The sequence below is a fragment of the Podarcis erhardii genome, assembly GCF_964252035.2.
Source record: "Podarcis erhardii genome assembly, chromosome: 9".
NCBI classification, from domain to species: domain Eukaryota; kingdom Metazoa; phylum Chordata; class Lepidosauria; order Squamata; family Lacertidae; genus Podarcis; species Podarcis erhardii.
The window spans coordinates 77,299,274-77,318,626 of NC_138512.1; the positions used below are offsets into that span (position 1 = coordinate 77,299,274).

Consider the following 19,353-nt stretch of genomic DNA (forward strand, 5'->3'; position numbering starts at 1 on the left):
ATAAGTAAATAAATAAAACCAAACTCACAGAAATGGGTCTCCAGTCACCTCATTCCTAGAAAACCACGCCAGGCTATGTGCTGGAACCCCTAAAACCTCTCACTGCTGAGAGGTCAGGATGCATGCAACAATATTTCAGGTTTTGAAGCATCCAGGTGCTCAGTTTTTCCCCTTCATGTTGTGGTTCGTTTAAGGGGTCCTTAACCAGAGGCCTGTAAAGCGAGATCAGCGCCGCAACCCCAGAGTCGTTCACAACTGGACTTAACTGTCAGGGGTCCCTTTAGCTTTAACCTTTAACTATTTTAGTGTATTTTTGGTCTTTGTTGGAAGCTGCCCAGAGTGGCTGGGGAAACCCAGTCAGATGGGTGGGGTACAAATAATAAATTATTATTATTATTATTATTATTATTATTATTATTATTATTATTACCACCAGAGGTGTACCTAGGGTCCCTTGCGCCCTTGGCAAGGAGCCCACCCCAGAAAAAAATCCACTTTGCTGCAGTACCCGCATTAGAAATTACTCCAGTTTACTCGAAGCAAGCACTCAAAGCGGGAATGAGGGCAAAGTGAGAAAGAAGGGCAAAAAAAAAAAAAAAAAAAAAAATCGCACACCTTTGTGCCACAGTGTGAGAAGTATGCATGTTTGATTTTGCTGTGACATCAGCAGTGCATCGCCACACACATATTTGTCATCCAATCAATAGCCTGGTGGGTGATTTTTTGCTCCCTGGGCCTGCACCCCTGGCAAGGTCTGGTTTCTCCTACCCCTAGGTAAACCTCTGTCCTTAACTTGAACACATGCCGTCATGTCTATTTTGGGAAAGCATGCAGTAAAAACCCAATAACAGTCCTGTGCAATTAAAAAATTGCTACCCAGAGAGCAGCACTTGACAACAACATCTTTGTGTATATTATTGTGGGGTTGGACTGGATGTTCTCTAGGGATCCCTCCCAACCTTGTGGTTTTATCATTGTGAAACTGGGGTTTGCCAAAGAGGAGAGTTGCTAAAACAGTCAAACCACTTTCTTTTTGTTAAGCAAACAGCCCTGGCTAAGTCTGTTAAGTATCCCCTTTCATAATGTAAACTCAGGCAAATACCTTGCCAGGGCAACAACATCACTGGATTTTTTTACCAGATTCTCAGAGTGGTTACTACCTCTTTTTCAAATGCTCAGTTGAAATAGTGACATGGTGAGGGAGATGTTCAAGCGTGTTATCTTCTCAGGTTGGTCATTGTTGAAGTAAATGGTAAAAACTTTGTTGTTGTTTAGTCGTTTAGTCGTGTCCGACTCTTCGTGACCCCATGGACCAGAGCACGCCAGGCACTTCTGTCTTCCACTGCCTCCCGAAGTTTGGTCAGACTCATGTTTGTAGCTTCGAAGACACTATCCAACCATCTTGTCCTCTGTCGTCCCCTTCTCCTTGTGCCCTCCATCTTTCCCAACATCAGGGTCTTTTCCAGGGAGTCTCCTCTTCTCATGAGGTGACCAAAGTCTTGGAGCCTCAGTTTCAGGATCTGTCCTTCGAGTGAGCACTCCGGGCTGATTTCCTTCAGAATGGAGAGGTTTGATCTTCTTGCAATCCATGGGACTCTCAAGAGTCTCCTCCAGCACCATAATTCAAAAGAATCAATTCTTCGGCGATCTGCCTTCTTTATGGTCCAGCTCTCACTTCCATACATCACTACTGGGAAGACCATAGCTTTTACTATACGGACCTTTGTTGGCAAGGTGATGTCTCTACTTTTTAAGATGCTGTCTAGGTTTGTCATTGCTTTCCTCCCAAGAAGCAGGCGTCTCTTAATTTCGTGGCTGCTGTCACCATCTGCAGTGATCATGGAGCCCAAGAAAGTAAAATCTCTCACTGCCTCCATATCTTCCCCTTCTATTTGCCAGGACGTGATGGGACCAGTGGCCATGATCTTCGTTTTTTTGATGTTGAGCTTCAGACCATATTTTGCCACTGCTGAGTTTTCCAAACTTGCTGGCATATTGAGTGTAGCACCTTAACAGCATCATCTTTTAAAATTTTAAATAGTTCAGCTGGAATACCATCACTTCCACTGGCCTTGTTATTTGCAGTGCTTTCTAAGGCCCATTTGACTTCACTCTCCAGGATGTCTGGCTCAAGGTCAGCAACCCCACTACCTGGGGTGTACGAGACATCCATATCTTTCTGGTATAATTCCTCTGTGTATTCTTGCCACCTCTTCTTGATGTCTTCTGCTTCTGTTAGGTCCTTACCACTTTTGTCCTTTATTATGGTAATCTTTGAACGAAAGGTTCCTTTCATATCTCCAATTTTCTTGAACAGATCTCTGGTTCTTCCCATTCTGTTGTTTTCCTCTATTTCTTTGCATTGCTCATTTAAGAAGGCCTTCTTATCTCTCCTTGCTATTTTTTGGAAATCTGCATTCAATTTCCTGTATCTTTCTCTATCTCCCTCGCATTTTGCTTGCTTTCTGTCCCCCGCTATTTGTAAGGCCTCGTTGGACAGCCACTTTGCTTTCTTGCATTTCCTTTTCATTGGGATGGTTTTCGTTGCTGCCTCCTGTATAATGTTGCGAGCCTCCATCCATAGTTCTTCGGGCACTCTGTCCAGCAGATCTAAATCCTTAAACCTGTTCCTCACTCCCACTGTGTATTCATAAGGGATTTGATTTAGATTGTATCTTACCGGCCCAGTGGTTTTTCCTACTTTCTTCAGTTTAAGCTTGAATTTTGCTATAAGAAGCTGATGATCTGAGCCACAGTCAGCTCCAGGTCTTGTTTTTGCTGACTGTATCGAGCTTCTCCATCTTTGGCTGCAGAGAATATAATCAATCTGATTTCGATGCTGCCCATCTGGTGATGTCCACGTGTAGAGTCGTCTCTTGTGTTGTTGGAAAAGTGTGTTTGTGATGACCAGCTTGTTCTCTTGACAGAACTCTATTAGCCTTTGCCCTGCTTCATTTTGCTCTCCAAGGCCAAACTTGCCAGTTGTTCCTTTTATCTCTTGGTTCCCTACTTTAGCATTCCAATCTCCTATAATGAGAAGAACATCCTTCTTTGGTGTCACTTCTATAAGGTGTTGTAAGTCTTCATAGAATTGGTCGATTTTCAGTTGAAATAGTGACATGGTGAGGGAGATGTTCAAGCGTGTTATCTTCTCAGGTTGGTCATTGTTGAAGTAAATGGTAAAAACTGGACCCTCTCAAACTCTCTTTCAGTTGGCAACATTGTCTTATTTGAAAGTGAAGAGGAGAAATATATACCAACAAGCTAAGCCATTTTGCCAGCATAATTTTGTGTGCAAATAACTTGATTTAAAATAACCAGGAAAGATAGGCAATGCCTTTCCTCTTATTTTTCTGGCGCTTATTAGTATTGTATGTGAAGAAAATAGTGGAAAGAGTTGGCAAGCAAATAAAATTATAGCAACCAGAAAGAAGTAGGGCACTATATACATTTGTTAAGAAACCAGAAGCATTCTTACTAGGCATTACAGGTAATGAGATAAACAAGAAAGAAAAGACGTTATTCTTATATGCAGTGACAGCAGCAAGAATATTGATGGCCCAGAAATGGAAACAGGAGGAGCTACTTACGATAGAAGAATGGAGAACCAAAATGATGGACTATGCAGAACTTGACAGAATGACAGGAAGGATCCGGAATCGACGAGATCAAAGATTTACAGAAGATTGGGGAAAGTTTATCCAATATATGCAAAAACTGAGTGATAACCAGATTACGTTTGTAAATTTTAAGGAAGCTCTGTGAGGGGAAATGGTTGAAATGGTAGAAATGTGTAAAAAGTAATAAAGGGAAGGAATTGCAGACAAATTGAGGGAAGTCAAAAAGAGAAGTAAGATGTAATTAAGATGTATGGAGTGTATAAATTTGTTTTTGTATTTGAAAACCAATATAAACATTATATATATATATATATATATATATATATATATATATATATATTTATAACAGAAAGAAGTAGGGCACAAAGCAGGCCATGTGCCTTACTTTGTGAAAGAGGGTGGAATGTCATTGCAGGTACCCTTAGAAATCTGATGGGGGAGCGATTTCTGTCAGTGCTGCAAACCTCCACCTGGTGCACAGCCTATATATGTGTGCGCACATGCAAATAAGCAGTAAGCTCAGTGGTAGAACACCAGGAGGTTTTTAATGTTTGATGCTTCATTATGTTTTTATATGTGTTGGAAGCCTCCCAGAGTGGCCGGGGCGACCCAGACAGACGGTTGTGGGGTGTAAATAATAAAATTATTATTTTTATCGTCTGCTTTGCAAGCAGAAGGTCCTAGGTTCAACCCCTGCCACTTCCAGGTAAGGTTGAGAGAGAACCCTGGCTGAAATCCTGGAAAGTCGCTGCCAGCCAGTGTAAGCAGTATTGAGCTATATGGACAGCTTCCTAAGTTCCTAACCATCTATCACAAGATCTCCCAGGGCCAGGGACGTCATTCCACAGAAGCCAATCCAGGGTCTGCCCTGGAAACCCCACCCCCAAACCTCTCAGTGCACGGAGACTTGAGCATGCATCAAAATATATTTTGCTACTATGCAGCAAAATAAAACAGTGGCTTGCGCATTGCAGACAATATGCATTTGAATATCTTTTCCTGGGGATTGCAAGAGGGCAGAGTGCTGGGGTGCATATCCAGCTTGCAGACTTCGCACGAACATTTGGTTGGCCCCTGTGAGAACAGAATGCTGGACTGAATGTGCCACTGGCCTGATTCAGTAAGCTCTTCGGATGTTCTTAGGTAACTATGTGCAACATACAGTTGTTGGAGGAAGGAGATCTGTCAGTGATACCGTGATCAGCTGTGCAAAGTGAAGCATCTCAAAACAGCACCAACATATATCTCCAAACAAGTTCAATACCCAGCTAAGCAAATACAGTTATCACAATACACGAAGCTCAACAGGCTTAATGATAATAACTGTGAATTTTTTTTATTTTTTTTTACTGGTTATTTCCTATTATAAAGGTCTAGTCCAGGGGTCAGCAAACCTTTTCAGCAGGGGGCTGGTCCACTGTCCCTCAGACCTTGTGGGGGGCCGGACTATATTTTGAAGGGGGGAGGGAATGAACAAATTCCTATGCCCCACAAATATCCCAGAGATGCATTTTAAATGAAAGGACACATTCTACTCATGTAAAAACAGGCTGATTCCCGGACCGTCCACGGGCCGGATGGAGAAGGTGATTGGGCCGGATCCAGCCCCTGGGCCTTAGTTTGCCTACGCATGGTCTAGTCCAGTATGTACAACATATACAGTTCACGGTGTACGGTGTATAACCTATGAGGCTAATTCCAATATAAATACATTTCTTCTTTTCTTGTATTTTTTTTTAAAATAATTTTTATTAACTGGCCAATCACATCAAATTAAATCACATCGCATAAATTCCAAATTACAAAGCCAAATTTTTAAATTTTGTTGGGGGAACCCATACTTCAAGATCCAAAGGGGGATTCAGATCATCTTCTTATTACTGTGTTAATGTCCCAATCAGTCCAAACAAAGTTCATAATTCTATCCAGTCTTATCTTGGTGTTTCCACATCATATCTTGTTCATATAATTTCTCTTTTTCTTTTACGATCTCTTCTGTTAGTCTCCTTAAGCCGATATAATAATCCTGTGTGAATTTCCCGTTCTTCCAAACTAAGTCCAGATGGTTTCCATATATCTCCTTCGTAGATAACATCGCTCTTTCCATCATAAATTAGGCATTTGTCACTCTTAAATCCCACCGAGAAGTTGATCTCCTCCCAGACCCAAGAGCTCCAACAATGCCTCCCAAAATGGCGACAGCATTTTTAACTGCCTCATTCCAAAACTCTTAGCTTTCCAGCTTCGTCTTGAAACATTGCTTTGGTTCGAAAGTTTATCTCCACACAGCCTTAAATCCACAGCTTAAGTCCTTAATTTCTGACTCGTTAGGGGAGGGGATTCTTGTTTAATCACATAAAAAAAAGGAAAGGCAGGTTTTCCCCCTCCCCCCTCAGTCATTTGTCGTACCGTATCTTGACGTATCTTCTCATATTTTATTCTTGTCTAGTTATCAGAGATCTCTTCTGTCAGCAGTCTTTACTCCCCCTTTTTCCTTGAAGTATGTGCAATTTATCTCGTCCAAATTGTTTCTTTTGGAGATTCTTGCAACTAGAGGCACGGATCAGAGACAGCATCGAGGAGTGCCGAAATCCCACAGGAGGGCTTTGTGCCTAGTGCCCCCACCCCCACAAATTCGGGGGTGGAATAGGGCACAGCAGGCAAGGGCCGCCCCCCCCCATCCTGGGGGGGGGGGGTTAAGGAGGCTAATTACCCCCATCATAGCCTCCAAATTACCTTGTGTGGGTCGGAGAGATGTTATTGTCAGCCATCTTCCGATGCGCCACCTAGTGGCCCCCCTTTTCTTGTATTTTCTTACTCCTTCTTCTTGTAAGTTCCTGTACAACACAATCCTTAGGTAAGAATAGAAAAGCCCCCAAGGTATCAAGAACAACACAGCTGTTGCGTGGCGAGTTCCCACCCCCCTCAGTGGAAATAATGACACATGACACAGTTATTAAGGTTAATGGGCTAAGTAAAGCCACAACTTTATTGGTTACAGGTGATGAGCAGTATTGGCTTAGGCATTGGTCCTAACCGACTATATCTGACTTCAGCCCGTCCGCTTGAAGTCCAGGAAGGGTTAGTCTCTGCTGATGCACATCAACTAGGAACTCCCCCGGGGTCACCGATAGGGGGCGTGCCTTAGGCCCTCACCTCCATAGGCTTCGGATGAGGCAACGCCCCCCGGAATCCTTTACCGGACTACCCTTCAATATGCGGGGCAGGTGATGGTGCTACCTCCCCTCTTCCATCTACAGAGCAATACCAATGCCTAACCGCCAATACCAAGAAAGTTGTGACAATTTGCTACGAGGTAGGCGAAAACCAAATGGCTGGTGCCAATTTGCCAAGTGGAAAAATTCCTACCAGGCCTGTCAACGGCGACCAACCGAGGTCCACAGCAAGGGTGGGAGGGTGGGAAAATCAGGAACAGCTGGTAATAATAATAATAATATCTTTATTGTCATTGCCCCCTCTCGGGGACAACGAAATTACTTGGCTGCTCCATCCACCCAGGTAGGGCACTCCACTCAAAATCAGAACAACTATAAAAACACTAATTAAAACAATACAGTATAATACAGCAAGGAAGATTAGATGACTTTCAAAGTCCAGGCTTCCCATTCAGGGCCGAGATCGCTCTGGAGAAGAAGCTGTTCTTGAGACGGCTCGTTCTTGTCTTCATCGTCCTGTATCTCCGTCCCGACGGCAGGAGCTCGAAGAGACAGTGACCAGGATGCGATGGATCTTTTACTATGTCCAGTGCCTTCCTATGGCACCTTGTGGCATAAATCTGCTCTAAGGTGGAGAGTGGGCAGCCAACAATGCTCTCTGCTGCCTTAACAACACTTTGCCTTAAGTGGCAAAGAGAGAGATATCCCTGGCTGCATCCTGCTTTAAATAAGGCAGGCCACACCCACAGAGCCAGCCGATTGGCTGCCCGGGAGGTGACATGGCCAGGAATCCCCCCAGTCATGCGAGGTGGGGCTGTGAATCCCATAACCCCACCTCCTCCAAAGGGCGGAAGTGGCTATGTAGACTGCTGGCACAAGCTGGCTGGTTCAGGCTGCTAACCCGGGCAGAGACTGCTGACACAGGCAAGCTGGTGCAACTGGTAACTTGGGCAGAACAAGGTTTCCGTTTTTTTGGGCAGAACATATATCTCAGCACAAGTCAGCCTTTGCCAGCCTAGAGTCTTGGAACGGTAGAGTTTGAAGGGACCTCTAAAAATCATCTAGTCTTATCACCTGCAATGCAGGAATCGCGGCTAAAATAGCCCTGACAGATGGCCATCTAACCTTTGTTTTAAAAAACTGCAATGAGGGAAGGTCCAGCACCTTCAGAGGGAGTCTGTTCCACTGTTGAATAGCTCTTACTGTGAGAAAGTTCTTCCTGAAGTTTTGTTGGAATCTCCTTTTAATTTATTGGTTTGGGCGCTACCCTTTGGAGCAGAGGAAAAGAAATTAGCTCCATCTTCCTTGTGACGGCTCCTCAGATATTTGAAAATGGCTATCATATAACCTCTCTTTTGTATATAATTTTTATTAATTTTTCTGTTTTACAATGTAAAGTACTCATTTTTTACATCCTTAAAATATCAATGGCTTCCCTTCTTCTCTTTCCATGGGTTCATTTTGCATATTATAAATCCCTGCATATTTTACAAAAACTATACCGTTCAGTGCTCCATTATTGCATCCATCAAAACTGATTTACACTGTTGAATTTATCTTAATGCTGCTAGTGTTTGCAGCTGTTGTACACAGTTATTTCCCACATATTCAATAAACATTTCCCAATCTTCTCTAAATGTATGTTCTTCTTGTTCTCTTATTCTAAATGTTAAGTCTGCAAGCTTTGCATATCCCGTCAGCTTAAGCTGCCATTCTTCTTTAGTTGGGACCTCACTCGTTTTCTATTTTGGGGACTAACAAAACACGGGCCGCAGTAGTGGCATACATAAATAACCTCTTTTGACACCTGGGAATTTCAGTCTGAATTATCCCCAGCAGAAAGGACTCTGGGTTTTGGGGAAAAGTATTTTTAAACATCCCCCCCCCAATTTATTTCCTAATACTCTTTTACAAGTCCCTATCATATATAACCTCTCACTCTTCCCTTCTCCTGGTGACCCCAGATGTTTTGGTCTGCAACTCAGGCTGAAGGGTGATTTAGTCCAAAATGTCTAGGGGGCACCAGGGTTGGAGAACGTTGCCCTGTGCCATTCCACGTTTCTCCTCAAGACTACATCCATTCCTTTGTTAATTTCTTTCTTTCATTTTTATCCCACTTTCTCCTCCAAGCAGCTGGAGGTGATGTACAATGAGTCTCCCCCTCATCATTTAATATCCTGCAAGGGACATGGGTGGTGCTGTGGGTTAAACCACAGAGCCCAGGACTTGCCGATCAGAAGGTCGGTGGTTCGAATCCCCATGACGGGGTGAGCTCCCGTTGCTCGGTCCCTGCTCCTGCCAACCTAGCAGTTCAAAAGCACGTCAAAGTGCAAGTAGATAAATAGGACCGCTCCGGCGGGAAGGTAAATGGCATTTCCGTGCACTGCTCTGGTTCGCCAGAAGCGGCTTAGTCATGCTAGCCACATGACCCGGAAGCTGTACGCCGACTCCCTCAGCCAGTAAAGTGAGATGAGCGCCACAACCCCAGAGTCGGCCACGACTGCACCTAATGGTCAGGGGTCCCTTTACCTTTAAGGTAGCTTAGGCTGAGAGGCAGTGAGCTTTATGGCTGAGTGAGAATTCGAACCCCGGTCGCCTGGGTCCTAGTCCAGCACTTCCCTGAGCCTGCCAGATTCCACCCTTTTTCTTTTTCCTTTTTCTCCGGATTGTGTGAAGCAAGTTTGCCAGGGAGACAATGATGCAGCTTGACAGTCTCTGCTAATTGGAGTAAATTAATTTATCTCAGGCGCAGGCTCCGTCTGCGCACGCCGGCTCGTTCCCCTGAATAAGTGATGAGCACGCCAGCCCCGAATTAGCTCTGACTTTTTAATCATTTAAAAGTTGCAATCTCTTAATTAGCAAGGGGGGCAGGGGGCAGGAGGGGCACTGGGGAGGGGGTCTTGATGGAGGAGGAGGAGGAGAACTGGGGTGGGGGTGGGGGTGGAGAGAAATGCCAGCTTGCATCTCCGCACCGGGGACAAGGTGGGACAGGGAGGAGGAATAAAAAGACTGGGGCTGGGAGGGGGGCGAGTTGCAATCTCCAAGTTGTCAACTGTCTCCAGCTTTGATTTATTAATCTTTTACAGCAGACGTTGGAAAGATAATATTATAGGGTTTGATGGCTTGTGCTGGCGGGGCGGGAAGCGGGAGCCAAGCCAGGAGGGCTAGAGAGAGAGAAAGGAGAGTTCACACAGCCACCTTCCTGAAATGAATTGTAGCTTGTTCACACTCCTGTGGGCAACCTGTATCTGATCTGCATCACTTCACATACAGGTGTGTGTGTGTGCATTTCAAAGAATAGAGTGCTTTAATGCCACAGCAAAAGCAGCTAATGTTATTCTAGGCTACATCAAGGGAAATCTCGTGTCCCGATAAAGGGGATCAATAGTGCTATTTTTCTAGAAAAAGAGGTGCTGGAATTCACCTTTGAGTGCCTCCCTTGTTCTCTTATGATGTTATTGTTGTTTAGTTGTTTAGTCGTGTCCGACTCTTCGTGGCCCCCTGGACCAGAGCACGCCAGGCACTCCTCCCGGTTTGGCCAAACTCATGCTGGTAGCTTCGAGAACACTGCCCAACCATCTCGTCTTCTGTCGTCCCCTTCTCCTTGTGCCCTCCATCTTTCCCAACATCAGGGTCTGTTCCAGGGAGTTTCCTCTTCTCATGAGGTGACCAAAGTCTTGGAGCCTCAGTTTCAGGATCTGTCCTTCCAGTGAGCACTCTGGGCTGATTTCCTTCAGAATGGAGAGGTTTGATCTTCTTGCAATCCATGGGACTCTCAAGAGTCTCCTCCAGCACCAGAATTCAAAAGCATCAATTCTTTGGCGATCAGCCTTCTTTATGGTCCAGCTCTCACTTCCATTCATCACTACTGGGAAAACCATAGCTTTAACTATACAGACCTCTTCAAAGAACAGAGTGCTTTAATGCCACAGCAAAAACAGCTTAATGCTATTCTAGGATTCATCAACAGAAATCTCGTGTCCTGATAAAGTGGATTAATAGTGCTATTTTTCTAGAAAAAGAGGTGCTGGAACTCACCTTTGAGCGCCTCCCTTGTTCTCCTATAATGGCCGCAATTCCCACCTGAGTGGTGCAGGAACTGAGTTCTGGTGAGTTCCAGCTGGGGGAGGGGGAAAGCTCTGCCCCCATTCTATTCTGCCTTGGTCAAATCACATCTGGAATGCTGTGTTCATACCTGGGTGCCACAATTTAAGAAGGATATTGGCAAGAAAGGAGAATTTGACTAAACATTAGGAAGAATTTTATGATGGTAAGAGGAATGGAGAATCTTGGAAGTTGGTGGACTTGGAGAAGTTGGTGAAGGAGACTTCATTGGAGGTTTTGATGCAGTTTGATGGTCATCTGTCAGGAATTCTTTAGCTGAGATTCCTAGGAGCTCCCTTCCAACTCTACAATTCTACGATTCTATAATTCTTCAACAGCGGGGAGGGAAACCCTGCCTACATAGTCTATTTATTTATTAGATTTATCTACCTCCCTTCGTCTGAAGATGAGGTGGGATGAAGAAGCAACTTTTATTTTTTTAAAAAATAATATTTATTAAGAGTTTGGAAATTACAAAAAGAAAAAAGAAAAAATAGACATAATAATATAATAAAATACAAAAACAAAAATGCTACATAAAACATTGAGTTAACAAAACAAAACAAAACAAAAACAATTAAAAACACTTCCAATATTTTCAATCTTAACTTTCATTCACTTGTTTCATTGACTTCCTCACGCCTCCCTTTTTGTATTCCACTTCAATTAACTATTTCAGCAAGTCCTTTCCATCTTCATCTGTTTTCTGTCCTATAATTAATCTTAACATATTCTAACCTAGTTTTTTCCCCTTTAATGCATTAACAATCTATCTGTACCTAGTTCCTTTTAACATTTCTGCCAAAGCCATATAACTTCATTCCACCTTTTTTCTAAAGCTCATTAATTTTACAATATTTCTGTAAATAATCTTTAAATTTTTTCCAATCTTCTTCCACTGAGTCTTCTGCCTGGTCTTGGATTCTGCCAGTCATTTCCGCCAGTTCCATATAGTCCATCAACTTCATCTGCCATTCTTCCCAGGTGGGTAAATCTTGTGTCTTCCAATACCTCGCGATGAGTATTCTTGCTGCTGTTGTCGCATACATAAAGAAAGTTCTGTCCTTCTTTGGCACCAATTGGCTGACCATGCCCAGGAGAAAGGCCTCTGGTTTCTTCAGGAAGGTATATTTAAATACCTTTTTCATTTCATTATAAATCATCTCCCAGAAAGCCTTAATCCTTGGGCACGTCCACGAAAGGTGAAAAAACGTTCCTTCAGTCTCTTTACATTTCCAGCATTTATTATCGGGCAAATGGTAGATTTTTGCAAGCTTGACTGGTGTCATGTACCACCTGTAAATCATTTTCATTATATTCTCTCATAAGGCATTACATTTCATACCTGTGGTCCACAACTGTTCCCAGTTCTTATGCCAATTTTCAATGGATGGCTTCGTCACACTTTTCCTTTTTCATTTCATTATAAATCATCTCCCAGAATGTCTTAATCCTTGGGTATGGTCCACCAAAGGTGAAAGAATGTACCGAAGAAGCAACTCTTAATTCAGATCCCACTTTCCCCATCTTGACCTGCTCCCTACGTCCAGCTCCCTACAATGCGAGAATATGTAACTGTTCTATACGCGGATTGAACAGCAGAATGGGACTACGGTACCCACCTTTACCACCAGGGGGCAGGCAGTACACAGCTGGTGGCCATGGTTGCCACTTTGTGGAGTGGACCCCACAGTTTAACTTCATGCTGAGTGAAGTCCTTTCTTTAACCTGCCCCGAATCGAGGGTTCAGTGGGTCATCCAAAGTTCAGGGTCCCAAGGAGACATCTTTCACATCACACGCTGCCAACCTGAGGATCAAAGAAGCACATGCTGTATAGAATCATAGAGTTGTAGAGATGGAAGGGATCTCTCTAGTCCATCCTCCGTGATGCAGGAATCCCAGCTAAAGAATCCCTGCCATCTAACCTCTGCTTAAAGACCTCCAATGAGGGAGAGCCCATCACCTTCTTTTTTAAAAAATGCATTTTTATTGGGTTTTCTTTAACATAAATAAAACAAAACAAATAGAGTAAAGTTCCATAATTTTATACCCACTTGTTTTTTCATCGCTCTGCCGAGTGCAGACTTCCCTCCCTCCGTCCAACAGGTTTTCATTTCCCACTTTTCTTTCTGCAGTTTCTTAATAACGTCCTATCCACATCATAAGATTTATTTTAATCCTGCTACAGTCTTCTACAATTATTACTTATATATTCCACAAATTTACTCCACTCTCTTCTGAACTTTGTTTCCTCTTGGTTACGAATCCTCTAAGTCAGTTTTGCTAATTCCGCATATTCTACCATTTTTGTCTGCCATTCCTCCGATGTTGGCAATTCCTGTGACTTCCATTTTTGGGCTACCAAGATTCTAGAAGCAGTCATGGCTTATATGAATAATCTTTGGTCTACGTTTCCTATTTCTTCACCTATCAAGCCTAGCAAAAAGCCTTCTGTTTTGGGGGGGATAGGTACCGTATATTTAAATAATTTTTTCAGCTCGTTACAAATCATATCCCAAAACTGTTTCATTTTCTCACATGTCCACCACCTTCTGAGTTCTTCCATTCCACCATCACACAGCTCAGAATCTGTTGGTTGGGGTCCCACCCCCGGAGCAGCAGGAAGCAAGCTTTCTCCATCTTCCATGGAACAGCTCTGTGGTTCCCTCTCTCCCCTTCCTTCCAAACCAGGGTGGTCTCCCTGGGTCCCCCACCATCACAGAGAATCTGTTTGACACGATGGACATGGGAGACAATCTACCAAATGTCCACCCCCCTTTTTCGGTGCAGGTGGCAGTTCGAACTCCACAAGGTGCTGGACCAACCCTAATTTGGGGAGACGGTTCCACTCCCAAACAGTAGAGCCGGCAGATTTCCTCCTGCCGACTTTACGGCCCCGCGGGCTGCATTCAAGCCACGGCGGGGGATTGATTGGAAAAGTTTAACATTACAGATGAGTTAATAAAAGTCTTTAGCTCCTCTCTTCCACACCCTCCCCGCCTGGTGTCTCTCCCTCGCCTGCCCCATTGCACCAAATGGTGATAAATGTCCTCCATATGTTCTCCATAAAGGCGCAGAGTGCCACATGGCCTGGGCCGTAAGCAAATAAATTAAAGCAATTACTGCCACGGCTCGTCTGGCTTTTAACGAGCGACGAGGAGCGGGCGGGGAGAGCACCTGACACGTCCCATTTGCTGGAAATGTCAGGCGCTCCCTTCCAGAGGCAGCCAGATGCTGTGCTCCTGTCCCCCCCCCACTCAGCCCCCCTCCCCACTTTATTTACCTGTTTCGACTTCGGCCAGCCTCATCCCTAAGGCTGGAGGGGGATTGGAAGGTAACTGAGCCAAAGGAGATAGCCACTTGCAATTGGCTGGGGGTCGGCAACTGGTGGCCTTGAGGCCCCTCACATTTCATAGAATTGTAGAGTTGGAAGGCAGGAATCTCAACTAAAGCATCCATGACAGATAGCCATCCAACCTCTGCTTAAAAACCTCCAAGGAAGGAGAGCACAATCCATTCCACTGCAAAACAGTTCCTGCTGTCAGAATGTTCTTCCTGATGTTTATTCACAATCCTGGAGGAGACTCTTGAGAGTCCCATGAACTGCAAAAAGATCAAACCTCTCCATTCTGGAGGAAATCAGCCCTGAGTGCTCACTGGAAGGACAGATCCTGAAGCCGAGGCTCCAATACTTTGGCCACCTCATGAGAAGAGAAGACTCCCTGGAAAAGATCCTGATGTTGGGAAAGATGGAGGGCACAAGGAAAAGGGGACGACAGAAGACGATATGGTTGGACAGTGTTCTCGAAGCTACCAGCATGAGTCTGACCAAACTGCAGGAGGCAGTAGAAGACAGGAGTGCCTGGCGTGCTCTGGTCCAGGGGGTCACGAAGAGTCGGACACGACTAAACGACTAAACAACAACAACAACACGTTACTTCCCTTGATCTGGACACTATATTCTGGTGATGCAGTCTAGAGTAACATTTTTTGTTGTTGCTGCAAAGGGTAAAAAAACCAAAAAAGGTAAAGGACCCCTGGACGGTTAAGTCCAGTCAAATGTGACTAAGGGGTAGTGGCGCTCATCTTGCTTTCAGGCCGAGGAAGCTGGTCAGCATGACTAGCGGTGTATACTGCTTCTGGTGCAACGGAAGACCATGATGGAAACCAGAACAGCGCACGGAAATGCCGTTTACCTTCCTGCCGGAGCGATACCTATTTATCTACCTGCACTTTGATGTGCTTTCGAACTGCTAGGCAGGAGCAGGGACTGAGCAACCAGAGCTCAACCTGTCGTGGGGATTCGAACCGCCAACCTTCTGATCGACAATCCCAAGAGGCTCAGTGGTTTAGACCACAACGCCACCTGCATCCCATTTTTGTTGCTGCATCACATTGTTGACTTAGGGTAATTGTGGTCTTCTAAGATTCCTAGATCCTTTTCACATGTACTACTGGCAAGCCAGGTGGGCCCCATCTTATGTTTGTGCATCTGATTCTTCCTGCCTAAGTGCAGAACCTGACATTTGCCCCTGTTGAAATTCATTTTGTTAGTTTGGGCCCAGTTCTCCAATCTGTTCAGGTCATCTTGAATCCCAGTTCTGTCTTCTGCAGCGCTAGCTACCACTCCCAGTTTGGTGTCATCAGCAAATTGGATGAGCATCCCCTCCATTCCTTCATCCAAGTCATTTATAGAGGCGTTGAACAGCAATGGGTCCAGGACAGAACCCTGTGGCACACCACGTCACTTTCCCCCAGGATGACAAGGAACCATTAATGAGTACTGTAATGGTTCTAAGGGGGTTGCTCGTGCGTAAGTTGCCGCCACTCCTGGCTAGGTTGCCTGGTTGAACCCTTTCTCTCTGGACAGCCTTGCACTCGTGGCTGTCTCAGTCGTTGGCAGAATCTGTCAGTGGGCATTTCTTAAACTTCTTCCAGCAAAGAAGTTCTTTGACGCCAAGTCTCCTCCTACTCTCCCTGCGCGGAAGTCTTCTGCGCAGGGAGGGTGTGGGCAGCGGAGGACCCGTGTTCTCCCCACTGGTCTCCGGTGAAGAGTCCTGGAGCCTTCTCTCCGATTCCCCTATCTGCCTCCCTTCACCCCTGGTGTTACGCTGATTTCCTTCCCCAGCAGATGGGCTGCCTCTCTCCCTGCTGGGACCCTCTCCGGCATCCCTCTGGAGCCTTCCCTCCGCCTCTGGCTCCGATGGCAGTTCCCTGACAAGTACTCTTTGGGTTCAGTCACTCAATCAGCTACAAATCCACCTAAGGGGAAATAGAGCATGCAAGGAAGATCCCTGCTGTTATAGCCCAAAGGTCTATTTAAATAATCCTGCCTCCTGTGTCCCAAAGTGGCCCATCAGAAATCCTTGAGCAGGGTGTGAAAACAAGAGCTCTCCCCCAGCCTTTGCACCTACAATTCTGAGGTAGCTTGCCTCTAGATCTGGAGGTTCTACATAGCCATTGTGGCTGATAGACATTGATACCTCTCTGGCACTAGAGGGACCATTGACCTGATCCAACATGGTTCTTCTTAAGATCATGGTGGCCTCCTAGTGGCCATCAACCCAACCTCTGTCCCTGCCGCACCCTCCCAGCCATAACAACCATGGATTTCGCTAGTCAAGAGTTGTCAGGTCTTAAATTCTGTCGCCATCAAGACGTGTTCCCTCTCAACATGCCAAACATCCCATGCAGAATGGAAAAAAATTGCTGGGTGCCAAATATAGCTATCAAGTCTTCAGTGAATATTTAGAGTGCTTCTGAATATTCAGAGAATATCGGATGAATATTCAACATAATGGCTGGTGAGGAGATTTTTTGGGGTGCAATGCAAATCCTCCCCCCCCCCACCTCCACTGTTTTTGAATGCTGACAGATTCGGGAGACAGACCTGCACACAGCAGGAGTGGTAATGGAAAAGGTTGCAGCCTTTGTTGAGGTCAGAGAAGACCGGGGGCCCTGAGACACAATTTTGTTTTCTGATGACTTGAGGCAGCCTGGCCATCCTGGTTGTGCGGCGGCAGCAGGAGGCCCCATTAGCTAAAGTGGTGCTTCAGGTTAAGAACAGTATCAGGTTAAGAATGGACCTCCAGAACGGATTAAGTTCTTAACCCGAGGTAACGCTATAGAGGTAACACTACACCAGTGTGGTGTAGTGGTTAAGAGCAGTAGTCTCGTAATCTGGGGAACCGGGTTCGCGTCTCCGCTCCTCCACATGCAGCTGCTGGGTGACCTTGGGCCAGTCATACTTCTTTGAAGTTTCTCAGCCTCACTCACCTCACAGAGTGTTTGTTGTGGGGGAGGAAGGGAAAGGAGAATGTTAGCCGCTTTGAGACTCCTGAAGGGGAGTGAAAGGTGGAATATCAAATCCAAACTCTTCTTTTCTCTTTGACATCTGGTGGGACTCCATGTAAAATCATGCACATTCAAGTGGATCTGTTGAAATACAAAATCTGGATTTTACCCAAATTCCATGGGAAAGTAAAACAACCACAAGAGGAAGAGGAAGAGGAAGAGGAAGAGGAAGAGGAAGAGGAGGAGGAGGAGGAGGAGGAGGAGGAAGAAGAAGAAGAAGAAGAAGAAGAAGAAGAAGAAGAAGAAGAAGAAGAAGAAATGTGTGTGTGTCAGGGAGGTGGTGATGGTTGGACGAAGTGACCCAGAGTGGGGAGGATAGAGGCAACTGGAGAAGGTGAAGCCGGGGGTTGGACTAAATTACCTTTGGGTCCCTTCCAACTCTACAATTCTACGACAATTCATTTTTAAAGACAGGCAAAAGTTTGTCACTCCTTTCTGACTTGTGCCCAATGCAAAACATTGTGTCCCCTGCAGTGAGGTGACCCCTCTCCTCTCCTCTCCCCTTCCATTTGCTTTTAATGTTTAAATGCTGCTAATGCAACAGCAGTGCCCTCTCTCTGTCTCTTCCTCCTCTCCGCATCACTCTGAGAATGGAAACGGGGTCCTTCTTCAGAGTGAGGCATTCGGGAAGAGGTAGCCCAGGATGGGGTCCATGCTGCCGCCACTATTCTTTCTGGGGCGAACAAAACATGCAAAAACAACTTACCGTATTTTTCGCTCTATAAGACGCACCAGACCACAAGACGCACCTAGTTTTTGGAGGATGAAAACAAGAAAAAAAATATTCTTAATCCCAGAAGCCAGAACAGCTGCGCAGCGAAAGCAGCGATCCCTCTTGCTATTCTGGCTTCTGGGATAGCTGCGCAGCCTGGATTCGCTCCATAAGACGCACACACATTTCCCCTGACTTTTTAGGAGGGAAAAAGTGAGTATTATAGAGCAAAAAATACAGTATTTATTTAGTTGCTGCATTTATATCTCACCAAGGAGCTCATGGTGGCGTATGTGCCCCCCCCTCAATTAATCCCTACAACAACCCTGTGTGGTAGATTCGGCTGAGAAGCAGTGACAGGCCCAAGCTCACCCTATGAGCTTCATGGCCAAGTGGGAATTCGAACCCGGGTTTCTCTGGTCTTAGTATGACACTCTAAACACTGCACCACACAGCTTAAAAGGAGGATCTGCCAGAGTGTTGCTGGACATTGCCTGAGTTTGCAAGGCTCATTCAACAACAAGAAATGGAACATTTAGGGTCAACTGTCCAGCATCGTGGAATACTCTGCCAAAAGAGATTCTGTCGGCGCTTCTTGTTTCAGCTTTTATTTTATTTTTATTTTTTTCCATTTTTTAATTAGTTTTCCACATTTTTAGACAAACAAACAAACAAACAAACAAACAAACAAACAAACAAACACAAATCATAACTGAATTTGATCCAATATTAATATCATAGTTAAATGACTTCCTCAAATTCCCTTGACTGAATTTCATTATGTGGTACCTCAGGTTACATACGCTTCAGGTTACATTCGCTTCAGGTTACAGACTCTGCTAACCCAGAAATAGTGCTTCAGGTTAAGAACTTTGCTTCAGGATGAGTACAGAAATCATGTTCTGGCGGCACGGTGGCAGAGGAGGCCCCATTAGCTAAAATGGTGCTTCAGGTTAAGAACAGTTTCAGGTTACGAACGGACCTCCTGAACGAATTAAGTACTTAACCCAAGGTACCACTGTATCATTGTAACGGTTTTATAAAATAATATCTCATAAAATTTACTGAATCCTCTTATCATATTTATCTCTTTTCATCTTAACTTTAAACATATTGTTTTATAATTTCACATATTCAGATCCTTAGCCTAACTAAGGATTAAAACACCTACTGAAAACCTTTCTATTTCGTCAGGCTTATGCAGGTGATTAAAAACACACCTTCCCACAACAGTGAGCTGATTCCTGACTTCAACATTTAGCATTGTTTGATTGCATGGGGTTTTTTGTTTGTACAATTGTTACAAACTGCACTGAATTTTTCAAAAATGAATAACGAAATACATATATATATGCAACAGAGAAACATTTAAAAAAATTTAAACAT

The 19,353-nt window shown here is 44.7% G+C and overlaps 2 long non-coding RNA genes across 2 annotated transcripts in view; one reads left to right on the plus strand and one right to left on the minus strand.

Moving 5' to 3' along the window:
* Nucleotides 1–19,353, plus strand: part of LOC309350417 — a 128,336-nt gene that overhangs the window by 36,448 nt on the left and 72,535 nt on the right. The gene's annotated exons all lie outside the window — the stretch shown is intronic.
* Nucleotides 7,064–7,467, minus strand: LOC309349524. The gene is made up of 2 exons (XR_014159999.1): nucleotides 7,167–7,467; nucleotides 7,064–7,125 (listed from the first exon to the last, which is right to left on the minus strand). It is a non-coding gene; the product is annotated as an uncharacterized lncRNA (long non-coding RNA).